Raw genomic sequence first — 13492 nt, 5'->3', positions numbered from 1 at the left:
TCATGTCTACACAGTATTGCATGGTGTGTATGTACCATAAATCACCCATGCCCTCTCCAACTCTGGACACTTGGGTTATTTCCAATATTTTGCAACCATAAACAACACCAAACATAGAACAATCTCATTCAGCCTACCTTTCACCCAGGTATGTGTATATCTAAAAAATAAGTGGCTAGCAGTGAATTATGAGGCCAGAGGTGACTTTAATAGATATTGTCAAATTATCCTTTAAAGAAGTTGAATCAATTTACCTCCCCTTTAGCAAGGTGGGAAAAATATGATAAATCAATTTTCACTTGGCCTTTAAATTTGAACTGCTACATTTTATTCCACTTGAATTCTATACAAGCACAATTTAGTTTGTTTGCTAATGTGTTACTGATTGTTACATGCGTCCTACTTAAATGTTCACCTTCCACGCACTACCCCCAGGAAATACATCAGTTGCACCAAATTTGTTTTGCCCCTCTCACTCTTTCCTTTGTTTATCGAATATTTGATACCCAGGCAATGCGATGCTGGCAGCCGGGTTGTAAGCCGACTTACCGTTTGCTGAAGTGTAGCATCTTGACTCTCCACCAGGTGGAGCAGTCTCACCTTAGGGAGCGCATTGAGTAGGGCCGCTGAATCTGGGGTGGTCAATATTCCTGGTGATATGCAGGTGGAGTGAAGTAGAGTGGAATGCAACTGGAGTTGAATTTAAGGTTTCAAAAGAGGATGTGGCACATCTAGTCCTCAGATGTATTAGTGATCCAGGTGACGTTTAGTATCTCTGGTCTGAACCACCTGTAGAAACAAGTCAAGTCCTACAGTTAGGGGTTGATTTGTGTTCCCCATCCCTGCCTCCTTCCACATTCATACATTGAAGTTCCAACCCCCAGCACCTCAGAATGTGACCTTATTTGGGGAGAGGGTCTTTACAGAGGCAATCGAACTAAAATGAGGTCGCTGAGGTGGGCCCTAATCCAATATGACTGGTGTCTTTATAAGAAAGGAAATTTTGGACACTGACACACAGAGAGGGAAGAGGATGTGAAGAGACAGGGAGAAGACAGGCATGCAAGTCGAAGAGAAAGGCCTGGGACAGACAGATCCTTCCCTTGCAGCCTTCAGAAGGAACCAACCCCCTGACGCCTTGATCTGGGGCTTCTAGCCTCCAGAACTGTGGATGATACATTCCTGTTGTTTAAGCCCACCAGCCTGTGGTGCTTTGTTACGGCAGCCTGAGCAAACCAATACACCTACCCACTCACATTCTGGGAGAATTTAAGTAAGCTGGGTTTAAGCACTTACTAGGCTAGAGAAACATTTCCTCCACAGAAAGTGATAGCTAATAACAGAAACTGGGTTATAGTTTAGAGATATTTATTATAAGTGAATAAACTTGAAGTACCCTTAAGCCATTCAGAAATTGTCTTCACATAGAAACAAGCGGTACGCTGATAACAAATGACTCTACACTGCTTGACACGCACAAATGGCAGCTTTTAAAGGCTGCAGCCCATTCCACTCTACCGCATTTTAATTGGGCGCTGTGATGGATGTGAAAAGAGGAAGCTGTTTTGCTCAGGCACAAAGGAAGGAGATGGCGTATCTACTGGTATGTGTGATGAGCTAAACAAATATATATAAAACTGAAAGTGTGTGAGAGGATGAGTTTGTGTCTGGGTGTAGTCATGTGAAAATGTGTGTATGTTACAAAGAAAAAGGTATGAGAAGAGTTGGATTTACAAGAAAGAGAAATATGGGTGTAAGCAGAATCTATGTACCAAGGGGAGAAATGTTTGCATGACAAGGTGTGTGTGTGAGTGTGTGTGTGTGTGTGTGTGTGTGAGAGAGAGAGAGAGAGAGAGACATTCGGTGTTTGTTGGTGGAGAGAAACGTGTGAGAAGGAAACGTGTATGTATGTGAAGAGGAGTCACATGTATGTTTGAAATGTGTGTGCATTTAAGGAGGCAGATATGTGTGTAAGGAATACGTGTGCGCAGCACATGCCTAGACGTATGTGTGAGGATATGTGTGTGGGGAGAGAAGAATGTGTGTGTGTAAGCATGTGAGGAGAAGTACATGCGTGCGATTCTTTAGGATAATGCTGGTCAAAGAAGCAAATGTGCCCAGAAGCCGTGTCTAATTGCCTTCCTGACCCCGTGGCCTCTGCGAACCCTGCTTACTGAATGAACTTAGAGATTGACAGCTCCTTTGTAGGTCTGAGGTTGGCCACCACAGTTTTTTAGTTCAGTCCCATGTTTGTCAACAACATTTTAAACTAGCTTGATTCCCCTCATTTAAGAAAATATCTTGAAATTACTTTTTCAAGTTTTGGTTCAAGTTCAGTAAAGACATAAAATGAGTGGGTCAGGTTCGGTTCAGGAAGAAAAAAGCTAATCATTCGTATTTGCGTGCTGGTGTTTAAATCAATGAACTGGGAGCAGAGAGATGATTCATCCAGCAGGAAAATAAGACACAACTTTTTCACTGAATTTCATTTGTTGTCTTATTAATCCTTAATTGATAGGCATCTGTGCATTTCTAAAATTTATCATAGATTAAAAAATGGGATTAAATGGTTTCCCCAAAGTCACTGTATCAATTAGCTAAGGCACGGGACAGCTTCCTAAGAATTTTTCCCTATCAGGAACCACATATTCACTTTGATTCTTCTGGTGAATCAAATTATATTTTTGTCTTTATTAAAAGTGACTTCCTTTTTAATGTTGGGTTTCAAGGAAAGGAATTAATTTTTGGAATGACTTTCATATAATGGGGGTTAGGCAGGCTAACTATGGCCCATGGGCCAAATGTGTTCAGCTATCTAGTTTTTTTTTTTTGGAGGGGGGGTATCCTTTTTTATGGCCCATGAGGTAAGAATGGTTTTCATATTTTTAAAAGTATTTATACTTTAATATAAATGGTTATACATTTATACTTTAAATGGTTATATAAGTACTTTTATAATCGAATAGTGTGGTTTTGCCTCTTGGCTGGCAAAGCCTAAAATATTTCTTTTAAACCTTTAAGAAAAAGTTTGCTGACCCTGTTCTGTAGGATTTTATTTGCTTGATAAAGTGTAAGCTGTCAAAATGTAAGGGAAAAAAAAAGTAAGTACAGTGATTATTGGTCTAGCAATTGCAGTAAGTAATCTAAACCATAAAACCAACGTATTGGTGAACGTGAATTCAACACAGCTATTCTGTACATGTGTTTACTGGAGTGGTTGAAAAACTGTGTATTCCCTAGAAACACAAATTCAGTCAAGAATGTTCACTGCAGTCTTGTTTCTAATCATGAAAAACAGATCAACTCAAAGGTCCATCAACAGAAGAATGTCTGTACAAGTTGTGCCATTCGTACGATGGAATACTATTTAGCAGTTAAAATGAATAACCTAGGGCTATATGTATGACGAGATGGCTCTTACAAACATCATATTGAGCAAAACAACATAAAACAAATGACTGGGTTACAGAACAAAACGCAGAATATGATAACACAGAAAGTGGTAATATTGGAAAACATGCTATAGTTCAACTCAGGCATACGTAGTAACATGAACACATGCATATGTAGTAATAGTATGAAAACTTGATGGGATGTTTTAGGAAAGTACTGGGGGTTGGGTGGGCGGTGGTGGGGGAAGAATTGAGATCAGGGAGGGCTTTCCGGGGGCTTTAACTGTATCGCGATATTTATTTCCTACATGAATATCTGAAGTAAGTATGGCAAGAGGTTAGGATTGGCTGGTTCTTGGGCACACAGAGAGGGGCTCGTGAAGTTACTTTCTCTTGTGTGCGTTTGAAATATTTCATTATAAGACAAGGAAAATGATGGTACTGCCAATCAGAGTACAGGAAATCTACGGAGATTGATTCAGGCAACGTTTTTACCCAGGACCTGTGGTGTGCGGGCACTTGTTGGGGGCCAGACCCTCATTCCCTCATTTCCTCATTTAACCGCCCAGCTCACTGAACTGTGACTGTCTCCCCCATCCTCAAGGACACTGTCAGACTGGCCCAAGGCCACAAGGCGAGGCATGGGGGTGAGTGGCGGTGAGGGCGCCGGGCTGGTCGCCCGATTCCAGCTCTGCGCCTCGCAGGTTCCTGAAATCACAGGGGCTCCTCTCTTGCTTAAAAAAAAAGAAATAAATACTCCTGCCCTGTGCTCATTGCTTGCTCGGTCTACCTGTGCACCAGCCTCCTGCGAGGTCTGCAAAGATTTATCGGAGATTCTTTGGTTCGTTCCGTTCCTCAAGGATTCTTCCCGACACTGGGGCCAGGGAGAGTTGGCTGGGTTCCCCCCGCAGGTGCCCACCGTTCCAGAATCTTTCTCCTCTGTTGGCCTCAGACAGGCTCCCTGGTGGGACACTGGCAGACCCCAGCTGCTGGGGACCCGGGTCCCCCTATCACCCCCTTGCTTGAGCCGGTCCGCTGGGGGCCGGAGAAGGGCGCCCCGCCGACGCGGCCCTCCACAGGGCTCAGCCCGTGCGTCCAGGGGTGGGCGTTCCGGGGCCCTTGGCGTGGAGCCTTTGGGAAGCCTGGGCTGCGCTCCTGCTGCCTCGCAGACCTGCCTTGTCCCCTCTGGGCGTCTGCGTCCCAAGCGACAAAATGACCTCTGTTCTCCGAGGGTTCTTCCAACATCTGTCCAGACTCCCTTCCCCGCTGAGTCTCCGTTGGCTGGAGGGGCTCCCCGCGTGGCCCTGCCGGAAGGTGGGGAGGTGTGCCAGGGGGTGGGACGGGGAAGCTGGGGGAGGAATCCCTCGGGGAGATCAGAGAAGACAGCGACTTTTCCCGAGAGCAGGCGGCGCCCCGAGGCCGGTGCCACGCCCTTCGGGTGAGGAGGTCGGACTTTGGCGAGGGGGGGCGCAGGGGCAGGGAGAGGGGACCGGGCACGCGGAGCGAAAACCCAGGCCGGCGGGCGGGCGCGGGGCTCGGCTCTGGCCCTCGAGCCTCCTCCCCTCGCCCGACGCCGCCCGGTCCGGCCCCGGCGCCGCCCTCGCCGCGACCCTTCCTCAGCGGGGTCCCAGGTCGGCCGAGCCCACCGCCGGACCTTCTCCGCGGTCGGCCGGAAGACCCGGAGAAGCGGACTCCAGGGGGCGGCCGGGGTCAGGGGTCAGTCCCGGGCGCGGGCCGCGCTCCGCGCTCCTCAGATCCGGGCTTTGCCGCGCGCCCCTCGGCCGGCCGAGCCCGGGAGCTGGGGGAGTGAGCGCGCGGGCGGCTGGGCCGGCCCTCCGACGGCGGCGAGCGCACCGGAGCGGGGCCGCGGCGGCGCGAGGACAAAGGGCCGAGGTAGGAGCGGCCGCCCGGCGCGCCGAGGGAACGCCTCGCAGCGCAGCGCGCGGGGAAGAGCGGCCCGGGGAGCGCGCGGGCGGACGTGGGTACTTTTTCGGTCGGGACCCGCCGGGAGGCTACGGAAGTGTCGGGGTTCAGCCTCGAGGGCGCGTGGGGGTGTGGGTACCGCTGCCTCGTGTGCGTGCGCGCATGGGAGTGTGTGTGTGTGAGTGTGAAAGAGAGAGAAAAAGAGGGGCCGGCAGAGTTGGATTTAGATGGACTTAGAGCGCGCGCTGAGCGCTTGGCACATGGTGAGCGCTCCGTAGGTGAGAGCTAATAAAAATGACTATGATGGTAATAATCACTGTTTTGAGGGTGTGCACGCGTGCGTGCATGCGTGTCCATGTCTGTGTGTTTAGAGAAGCTGGAGCCGGTGGTGGCGGCCCCAACTCCCCAGCACTTGGAACACGGGAGAAAATGGGGCTTCTTTCCAGAACCGCCCTGGGACTGTCTCTGAGGGGCTCCGCCCCTTGGGAAGGCTGGTTCGGGGGAGGAGGAGGCTTAGTAGCTGGATCCCAGTTTTGGGTCTTGGGAACAAAGGCTGCTTCCCTGAAGTCCAAGAAGGTGCGTGTGTGTGTGTGTGTGTGTGTGTGTGTGTGTGTGTGTGGCCGCCAGGGCGCCAGGCGGGGTGGAGGCGATGATGGCCATTCATGGAGAAGGCTGTTGGGCCATTTTGCTGTCAAGCCTCTTTTGATCCCTGGTCATGAAGACCAGCAAAAAAAAAAAAGAGGAACTACTTAATCTGTATACTGAAGCTTTTCTTTAAGAAAGTTTTATTATAGAGGTAAGTGTTACTCAGGACTTGGAAGATTTTTTTAGTATCTCTTTTAAACAATATGTGCATTTTAACTTGATAAAAACTTTTATTCCTAGCGAGAGCATTTTAATTTCTCCGATTAACACTGCGTGTTAGACATGGGGAAAGGTGGAGGTCTGGGACGGTTCTGAACTTCATCTTACCTAAAGCGTTGTTTTAATGTCACGGGGTTTGCAGCACTTTGTAGGAAAACACTCCTGGAAGTTTTAAAGGCCAATTAGACTCCTACCCCTGTCTTAGAATGTCTTAAATCTCCGGGCAGATTTGAAGAATTCCTTATATGCAATCCGTTGCTTCGAGAGTACTGTTTTTGGGTTTGCTCAGGAAAGTTTGTTTCTAGGAAACAAAAATCAGATTAAAAATGTGAAACAGTGAAATGAAACACAGGTGAGGAGATGTTTCTACAAGTCTGTTCATACTGAAATCTGGTTCATTTAAAGTTTACATTGTGATCTGTGACATATTCCATCCCCACAGCAGTGGATGAGGTGGTCTGCTGTTCATTCTGGAGCAATTTTTTTTTTTTATTTAAGTATAGTTGATGTACAATATTATATAAGTTACAGGTGTACAATGTGTTGATTCATAATTTTTAAAGGTTATACTTCATTTATAGTTATTATAAAATATTGGGTATATTCCCTGAGTTGTACAATATATCCTGGTAGCTTATTTTATACCTAATAGTTTGTATCTCTTAATCCCCTACCCCTATTGTGCCCCTTCCCCCACGACTCTCCCCACTGGTAACCACTAGTTTGTTCTCTATATCTGTGAGTCTGCTTCTTGTTTGTTATGTTCACTAGTTTGTTGTATTTTTTTTAGAGTCCACATATAACTGATATCATACAGTATTTGTCTTTCTCTGTCTGACTTATTAAACTTAGCATAACACCCTCCAAGTCCATCCATATTGCTGCAAATGGCAAAATTTCATTCTTTTTTACGGATGAGTAGTACTCCATTGTGTGTGTGTGTGTGTGTGTGTGTGTGTGTGTGTGTGTGTACCACATCTTCTTTATCTGTTCATCTGTGGATGGACACTTAGGTGGCTTCCATGTCTTGGCTATTGTAACTAATGCTGCTATGAACATTGGGTGCATGTATCTTTTAGAATTAGTGTTTTCTGGAACAAGTATTCTTTAAAGAATAAGAAGTAGTTCAGGTTGAAGTTGAAATGCCATCCTAGCCTTTCTTGTTATTGATTAACAAATGGCTTATTTGTGGTTTAAGATGTTTTTAATCCGTGAAAACAGCCACTTGCACCAATATGTGTAATCTTTTAGTGGGTGGGTAATTTGAAGCTACACTTTAATATCTGTAGTTTTGTCTTGTCATTTTTAATAGGAGAGTTTATAATGCAGAGCCTGTCTAAAGGTTTCTATGCTTAGTATAAAGTTGGTTCATTTAGTAAGCAAGTGACTGAGCTCCTGTGGCATTACAGATGTTCATGCTGCTACTACCGTTTTATTTGATGTCAGAAAACCCCATTTTAAGAAAATCGTGTCTAGTTTGTGGATTCAACATTTGAATTACTTAGTGATTCCAGAGTGTTCAGAGGCAATCTCAAAGGAGAGCTAATAAAAGGTTCATTCATTCAGAATGAAAAGAAGATAGACTATAACTTAGAGAGGCAGACCCCCTGCACCCCGTGCCATGCCCAAGCACAGTGCTCAGAAATGAGCGGGACCAGGACATTTAAACAAAGGCTGTGATATGACCCTTCATGCATTAAGTGGGTAAAGGGAGCTTGCTTTTAATAATCGACCTTTCCCTGTCCAGCATGCTTCAGCGGTTCTGTTCTGTTTCCCCTAGGAAGCCTCTTGGGCTTTTGTGGGAGTAACTGACCATTGGGGCTGGCCGAGGGCAGCTCATGGAGCTCTGATCTGGCCATTGCAGAGGGTCCGTAGACCTCTAATCCCTTCAAAGGATTCCAGTTAATCTCTGCAGTTTGTACACTGCTTAATGGGCACGCTTGTCTTTTTGGTTCAGTTTCTGAATATACAGATAAATTATAGTACTTTAAAGCTAATTGCCCTTAAAAACAAAAACAACAGAATGAGGAAGACTGTTGTAGAAGTTATATCTGTGACATAAAATTTAAAAACCTGCAGAAGAGTTAAAAAAAGAGAAGGAAAACTGGAAATCTATGATCCAGATATAATTACTGTTAATACTTTGGCATGTTCTGGTCTTAAAATTAAGTTCTATATGCTTCTAAACATTGGCCAAAATTATATATATATAAAATATATGTCATTTTGTATCTTTTAAATATAAAAGTTGTATTATGAATATACTTATTATTTTGTTGATTTTTTTTGAAGGCAAAAAGAAAACTTTTATTTTGGCATTAATCGCATCAATTTGTTTACATTTATGACATGTTACATATATTATTATTCAAACAACTAACAAAGTCATCAATTTGGCTTTTATTTTCAAGTTCCTATTTGTTCAAAAGACACCTGTGACTTGAAGATTCTTTTAAAATGAATATTCTCTTCACCGAAATAAAAAGTTGACATTTAACAAGTATTACATTTTACACCTGTAAGTTTTTAAAGCACTGCAGAACTGTACAACTACATACAACATGTATATGGTTTGCTGTCTTCCTAGATATGAACTACTGTAAAATGACATAAAATTCAAATTATTTACCTTGTCCACACTTAACTTGTGAGTCTGTCAAATAGCAGTTATTGAGTGTCCAGTAATTAGAGGAGAAAGTAAAAGGAGGACATGAAGATGCTCTTCCCCTTAGGAACTCACTTGTTATAAAGCTAACATATGCCCATAAAGTAAAAAGCAATACTGGGTCGTGTTACCTGGTAACAGAAGTAGATGTTCAGGTAACTATCACTATATGGAATAGATGTGTCCTAAGTTAACAGCAACATCTTATTTGTTAAGTCCAAATCCTCAGTTAATTAAAATTTTATACTATATCAGCAATCTATTTCCACAATAAATTAATTTTGGTTGAAAGAGGTTAAAATGTAAGTTTCTTCTATTGCATGCTTGAGAGAACAGTTCCCAGTGAAGAATAAATAAGGGGGGGAGGGGAATAAATAAGGGAACAATGGCAACAAGAAGCCGGTCAATACAGCAGACACTATTAGAGGATTTTCAAACCTCCTTGCCCAGTAACCCTAAATTTAAAAGCTGCAGCAACTGAACAGGTAAAAAGAAAAACGCAGAGGAGTAGGACTGGGAATTCACAGGATGTATGTCTTCTCTGAGCAGCCGTAGCAGCAGCACATAAAAGCAGCCTTCATGTTAGCACAGTGAAGCTCAAGGAGCAACTCCATCCCTGACGCTGCAACAAGATTCCTAGGAACCTGAATAAAATCTTCCACAAATTCCAAAAAACCTCTAGCCCTTTTTACAGCATCAGCACTCTCTCCGTAGATTTTAAATGTTCCAGTATCTTCATCTAGCTCAATAGCTGTAACTCCAGGAACCTTTCTAGCTTGCTGTATGTTACTGCCGTGTGTTCCTGTTGGCAGGCCCATCCAATGTCCTCTCACAACAAATTCCGCATGAAAAGCTGCTGCAAGTTGTTTTGTGCATTCTAAATGCTTAGTGGCCTCTTCATTTCTGGACATAAGCATCAACTTCGTACGAATACTTCGCAAATGCATGTCACTCAGAATATTTACTCTCTTCACGGTTGCTTCACTGGCAGACAGTATCATTAGCTGTGTGGTTTCTGGATGGTAAAAACTTCTGCCTGCTCCTGCTGCTTTCTTAAAACCTTTATGTGCATTTTCACTAGCACACGTCTCTCTCAAATCCTCAGGAACATCCACTGTGCATTTAAAGAAGGTATTTTTTTTGGCAGTTTTATTTTGATTGACAGGCCGAAGTCATTCCAATGGGACCATTTCATTGTAAGTGGCATCACAAGCAGCATATTCAATGCCATAAAATCCTCCTTTCATCATTCGAAGTTTAGCCAACCACCATCCGCGTGGTTCTTGATCATTTGCTCTTGAATACACCTGTACTTCATCTCCTTCACTAATTTATTTATTTATTATTTTTTTTGCGGTACGCGGGCCTCTCACTGTTGTGGCCTCTCCCGGTGCGGAGCACAGGCTCCGGACACGCAGGCTCAGCGGCCATGGCTCACGGGCCCAGCCGCTCCGCGGCATGTGGGATCTTCCCGGACCGGGGCACGAACCCGTGTCCCCTGCATCGGCAGGCGGACTCTCAACCACTGCGCCACCAGGGAAACCTCAATAATTTCTTTTTTTTATATCAGGTGGTTGTGGTAATCTAACTTCATTAAATGGAACCTGGCGTTCCGGTTGCCAGTTGTTCTCGAAAACAACTGTGAGGGCTTCCCTGGTGGCGCAGTGGTTGACAATCTGCACGCTAATGCAGAGGACACGGGTTCGAGTCCTGATCCGGGAGGATCCCACATGCCGCGGGGCAACTAGGCCCGTGAGCCACAACTACTGAGCCTGCGCGTATGGAGCCTGTGCTCCGCAACAAGAGAGGCCGCAATAGTGAGAGGCCCACGCACTGCGATGAAGAGTGGCCCCCGCTCTCCGCAACGAGAGAAAGCCCTCGCACAGAAACGAAGACCCAACACAGCAAAAAAATAATTAATAAACTCCTACCCCCAACGTCTTAAAAAAAAAAACAACAACTGTGAGGGAGTCTTCATGAACATCTTTGATAAATCCCTTGTCGAAAGCCCCGTTGGAGCCGAGAATCTCCACCGTCACCTCCGCCGTGTTGGAACCGCAAAGCGATATTGTCATTTTAAATTACAATTTTGTGTTCTCTTGTGTGGATAAGTTATAATTTAACTATTACCCTAGCAGACTCTTGGCCTTTTCCTTTTATTTGTGCTTTTGATGTTCTTTTCACTTTGATAAAACATCACTGATTGATGCTAATACACATTTCTGAAACTTGACCACCCTTAGAAAACGGCACAAAAAGTTTTACTTCAAGGATATACAGTGGGAAAAGATGCAGCCTTGCCTTAGCCCTCTCAGTCTCTTAGTCCCTTCTTCATTATCTTTTATGCCATTTATTTGTCTCTGTAACACAATAATTTGCATTTTCTTTACACCACCAAATTATGGGCTTCTTGAGGACAGCGATTTGTGCCTTAATTTTGTTTGACTCCCTCTAGTGGCCAGCCAAGACTTGGCATGTCACAGACGTTCAAAATATTTCTTTGGTGGGCAGGGGGGAGTATATTTCAGGGGCTGTGTGGGAACCCAGGTCCTCTCAGAGATGTGCAATGACAAATCTTGATCCAACTGACTCCCATTACCCTTTCATAGTGGAAAACTTCAAACGTCTACAAAAGTGGAAAGGTCATATGCTGAGCTTCTGTGTGATCTCATCCAGTTCAACAACTGTGAACACTTCATCAATTTTGCCTCTTCTTCCTCCTCCCTCCCCGCCCTGCAACCCTCCTGGATTACCCTGAAGTAAATCCAAGACATTACAGCATTTCATACCCTTGGATTTTTGATGATGAGTTTACCTCGGAATCCACCGAAAAGGGCATGTTTTCAGGAAGGTGGGCTTGCTGGGAAGCTGTGTAACAGACATGCCAGTGACCTGCCTACCTTGTTCTGCTTTGACCTTGAGAAGGTTGGCTCTCTGGCTCACCTATCTGTCACCTGAGGAGCTGGGCCTAGGTAATCCATGAGCTTCCTTCCAACTTGTACTTTGTTCCAGCTCAGGTCTGCCTTGTAGTCTAGTGTGGTAGTTCTCAAATTGTCGTTGCTGGGCCAGCAGCTTCGGCAGCACCAGGGAACTTGCACAAAATGCAGATTCTCAGGCCCCATACCCAGCCCTACTCAGAAGCTCTGGGAAGGGGTAGATTTGCCAATAATTTGTGGTTTAATAAGCCCTCCAGGTGATTCTGATGAACAGTCAAGCTTGAGAACCACTAATCTGTGAAAGTAGACAAGAGGTCTATAAGCTCTTTAAAAAAAAAAAAACGAACAGGGGACTTCCCTGGTGGTCCAGTGGTAAAGAATCCGCCTTACAATTCAGGGGACAACGGTTCGATCCCTGGTCAGGGAACTAAGATCCTATGTGTGGCAGGGCAACTAAGCCCGCATGCCACAAGTACTGAGCTCACGTGCTGCAAACTGTAGAGCCCGTGCGCCCTGGAGCCTGCGCGCCACAACTAGAGAGAGAAAACCCACACGCCACAGCTAGAGAGAAGCCCTCACGCTGCAATGAAGATCCCGCGTGCCGCAAATAAGACCCGACACAACCAAAAAATAAATAAATTAAAAAAAAAAAAGGAAACTCTACTGGAAATTGTGCATTTACCCATCATTGAGTTCGATAAGTCAGTACAATGTCAGGTTCTTCCCTTTGTGCAGAATGAGACCAATGGTGGAGTGACTGTGAGATCTTTTGTTGATCAGGAACTCTGATTGATAGTTACAGTTCTTGACTCAAAAAGATTTGGGAAAGAAATGATTAGATAAAATGTTTCTGAACTGAAGTATATGTAGGCAATTTTCATTAAAAACAAAAAAAAGAAAAGGTCGAGAACCACTTCATGGGACACACCACATTTGTCATTACATATTTATTTGTTTGATGTCTTATCTCCCCCGTGGCACATGGTAAGTGCTGTGAAGGGTCAAGTCTGCTTTACTCACCGTCCTGCCCCGGCACCCAGGACAATGGCTGGTCAATAGTATGTGTTTAGTAAATATTTGAGGAATGAATGAGCTTTGTTCTTTAGGGAACTTACAGAACTCTGGACAGAGCCAAGCCTAATACTGGTAGAAACAATTAGAGAACAATTAAGGGTTCTATTTTGAGGTCTTGACTACAGTGTAGGAGAATTTGAGCCAAAAGTTCAGTTAGTTTTATATTTGTCACATAAAAGTATCTATTATGTGCTTAGCAGTATCTTGGCCTCTGGGGAGAAGTATGGAAGGCAATACAAGAAAAGAGTAAAACAAGGAGCTCGTGCTAATACGACTATTTCATTGGTTGGTAACTACCTTGCATTCCAGTGCTTTCAGGCATAAGAGTTAGCCAAATAATAATAATTATTAGAGCCACCGCAATCCTTGGGCATCTACCACGTAAAAAGTATTTTATGAGAATCGCCTAAATATCTGTTCCCTGACATGAGCTTATTGGTAAATTTTGAAATTTTGTATTTTTTTTTTTTTTTTTTTTTTTTTTTTGCGGTACGCGGGCCTCTCATCGCCGTGACCTCTCCCGCTGCGGAGCACAGGCTCCGGACGCGCAGGCTCAGCGGCCATGGCTCACGGGCCCAGCCGCTCCGCGGCATGTGGGATCCTCCCGGACCGGGGCACGAACCCGCGTCCCCTGCACC

The 13492-nt window shown here is 44.8% G+C and overlaps 1 pseudogene; it reads right to left on the bottom strand.

The window, feature by feature from the left end:
• Positions 1 to 9365: 9365 nt before the first annotated feature.
• Positions 9366 to 10175, bottom strand: LOC101281255 (fragile X mental retardation syndrome-related protein 1-like; annotated as a pseudogene).
• Positions 10176 to 13492: the final 3317 nt, after the last annotated feature.

This window comes from Orcinus orca, chromosome 13, assembly GCF_937001465.1.
Source record: "Orcinus orca chromosome 13, mOrcOrc1.1, whole genome shotgun sequence".
NCBI lineage: Eukaryota > Metazoa > Chordata > Mammalia > Artiodactyla > Delphinidae > Orcinus > Orcinus orca.
The sequence above is the reverse complement of the archived record's forward strand: the minus strand, read 5'-3'. Positions and strand labels throughout refer to the sequence as shown.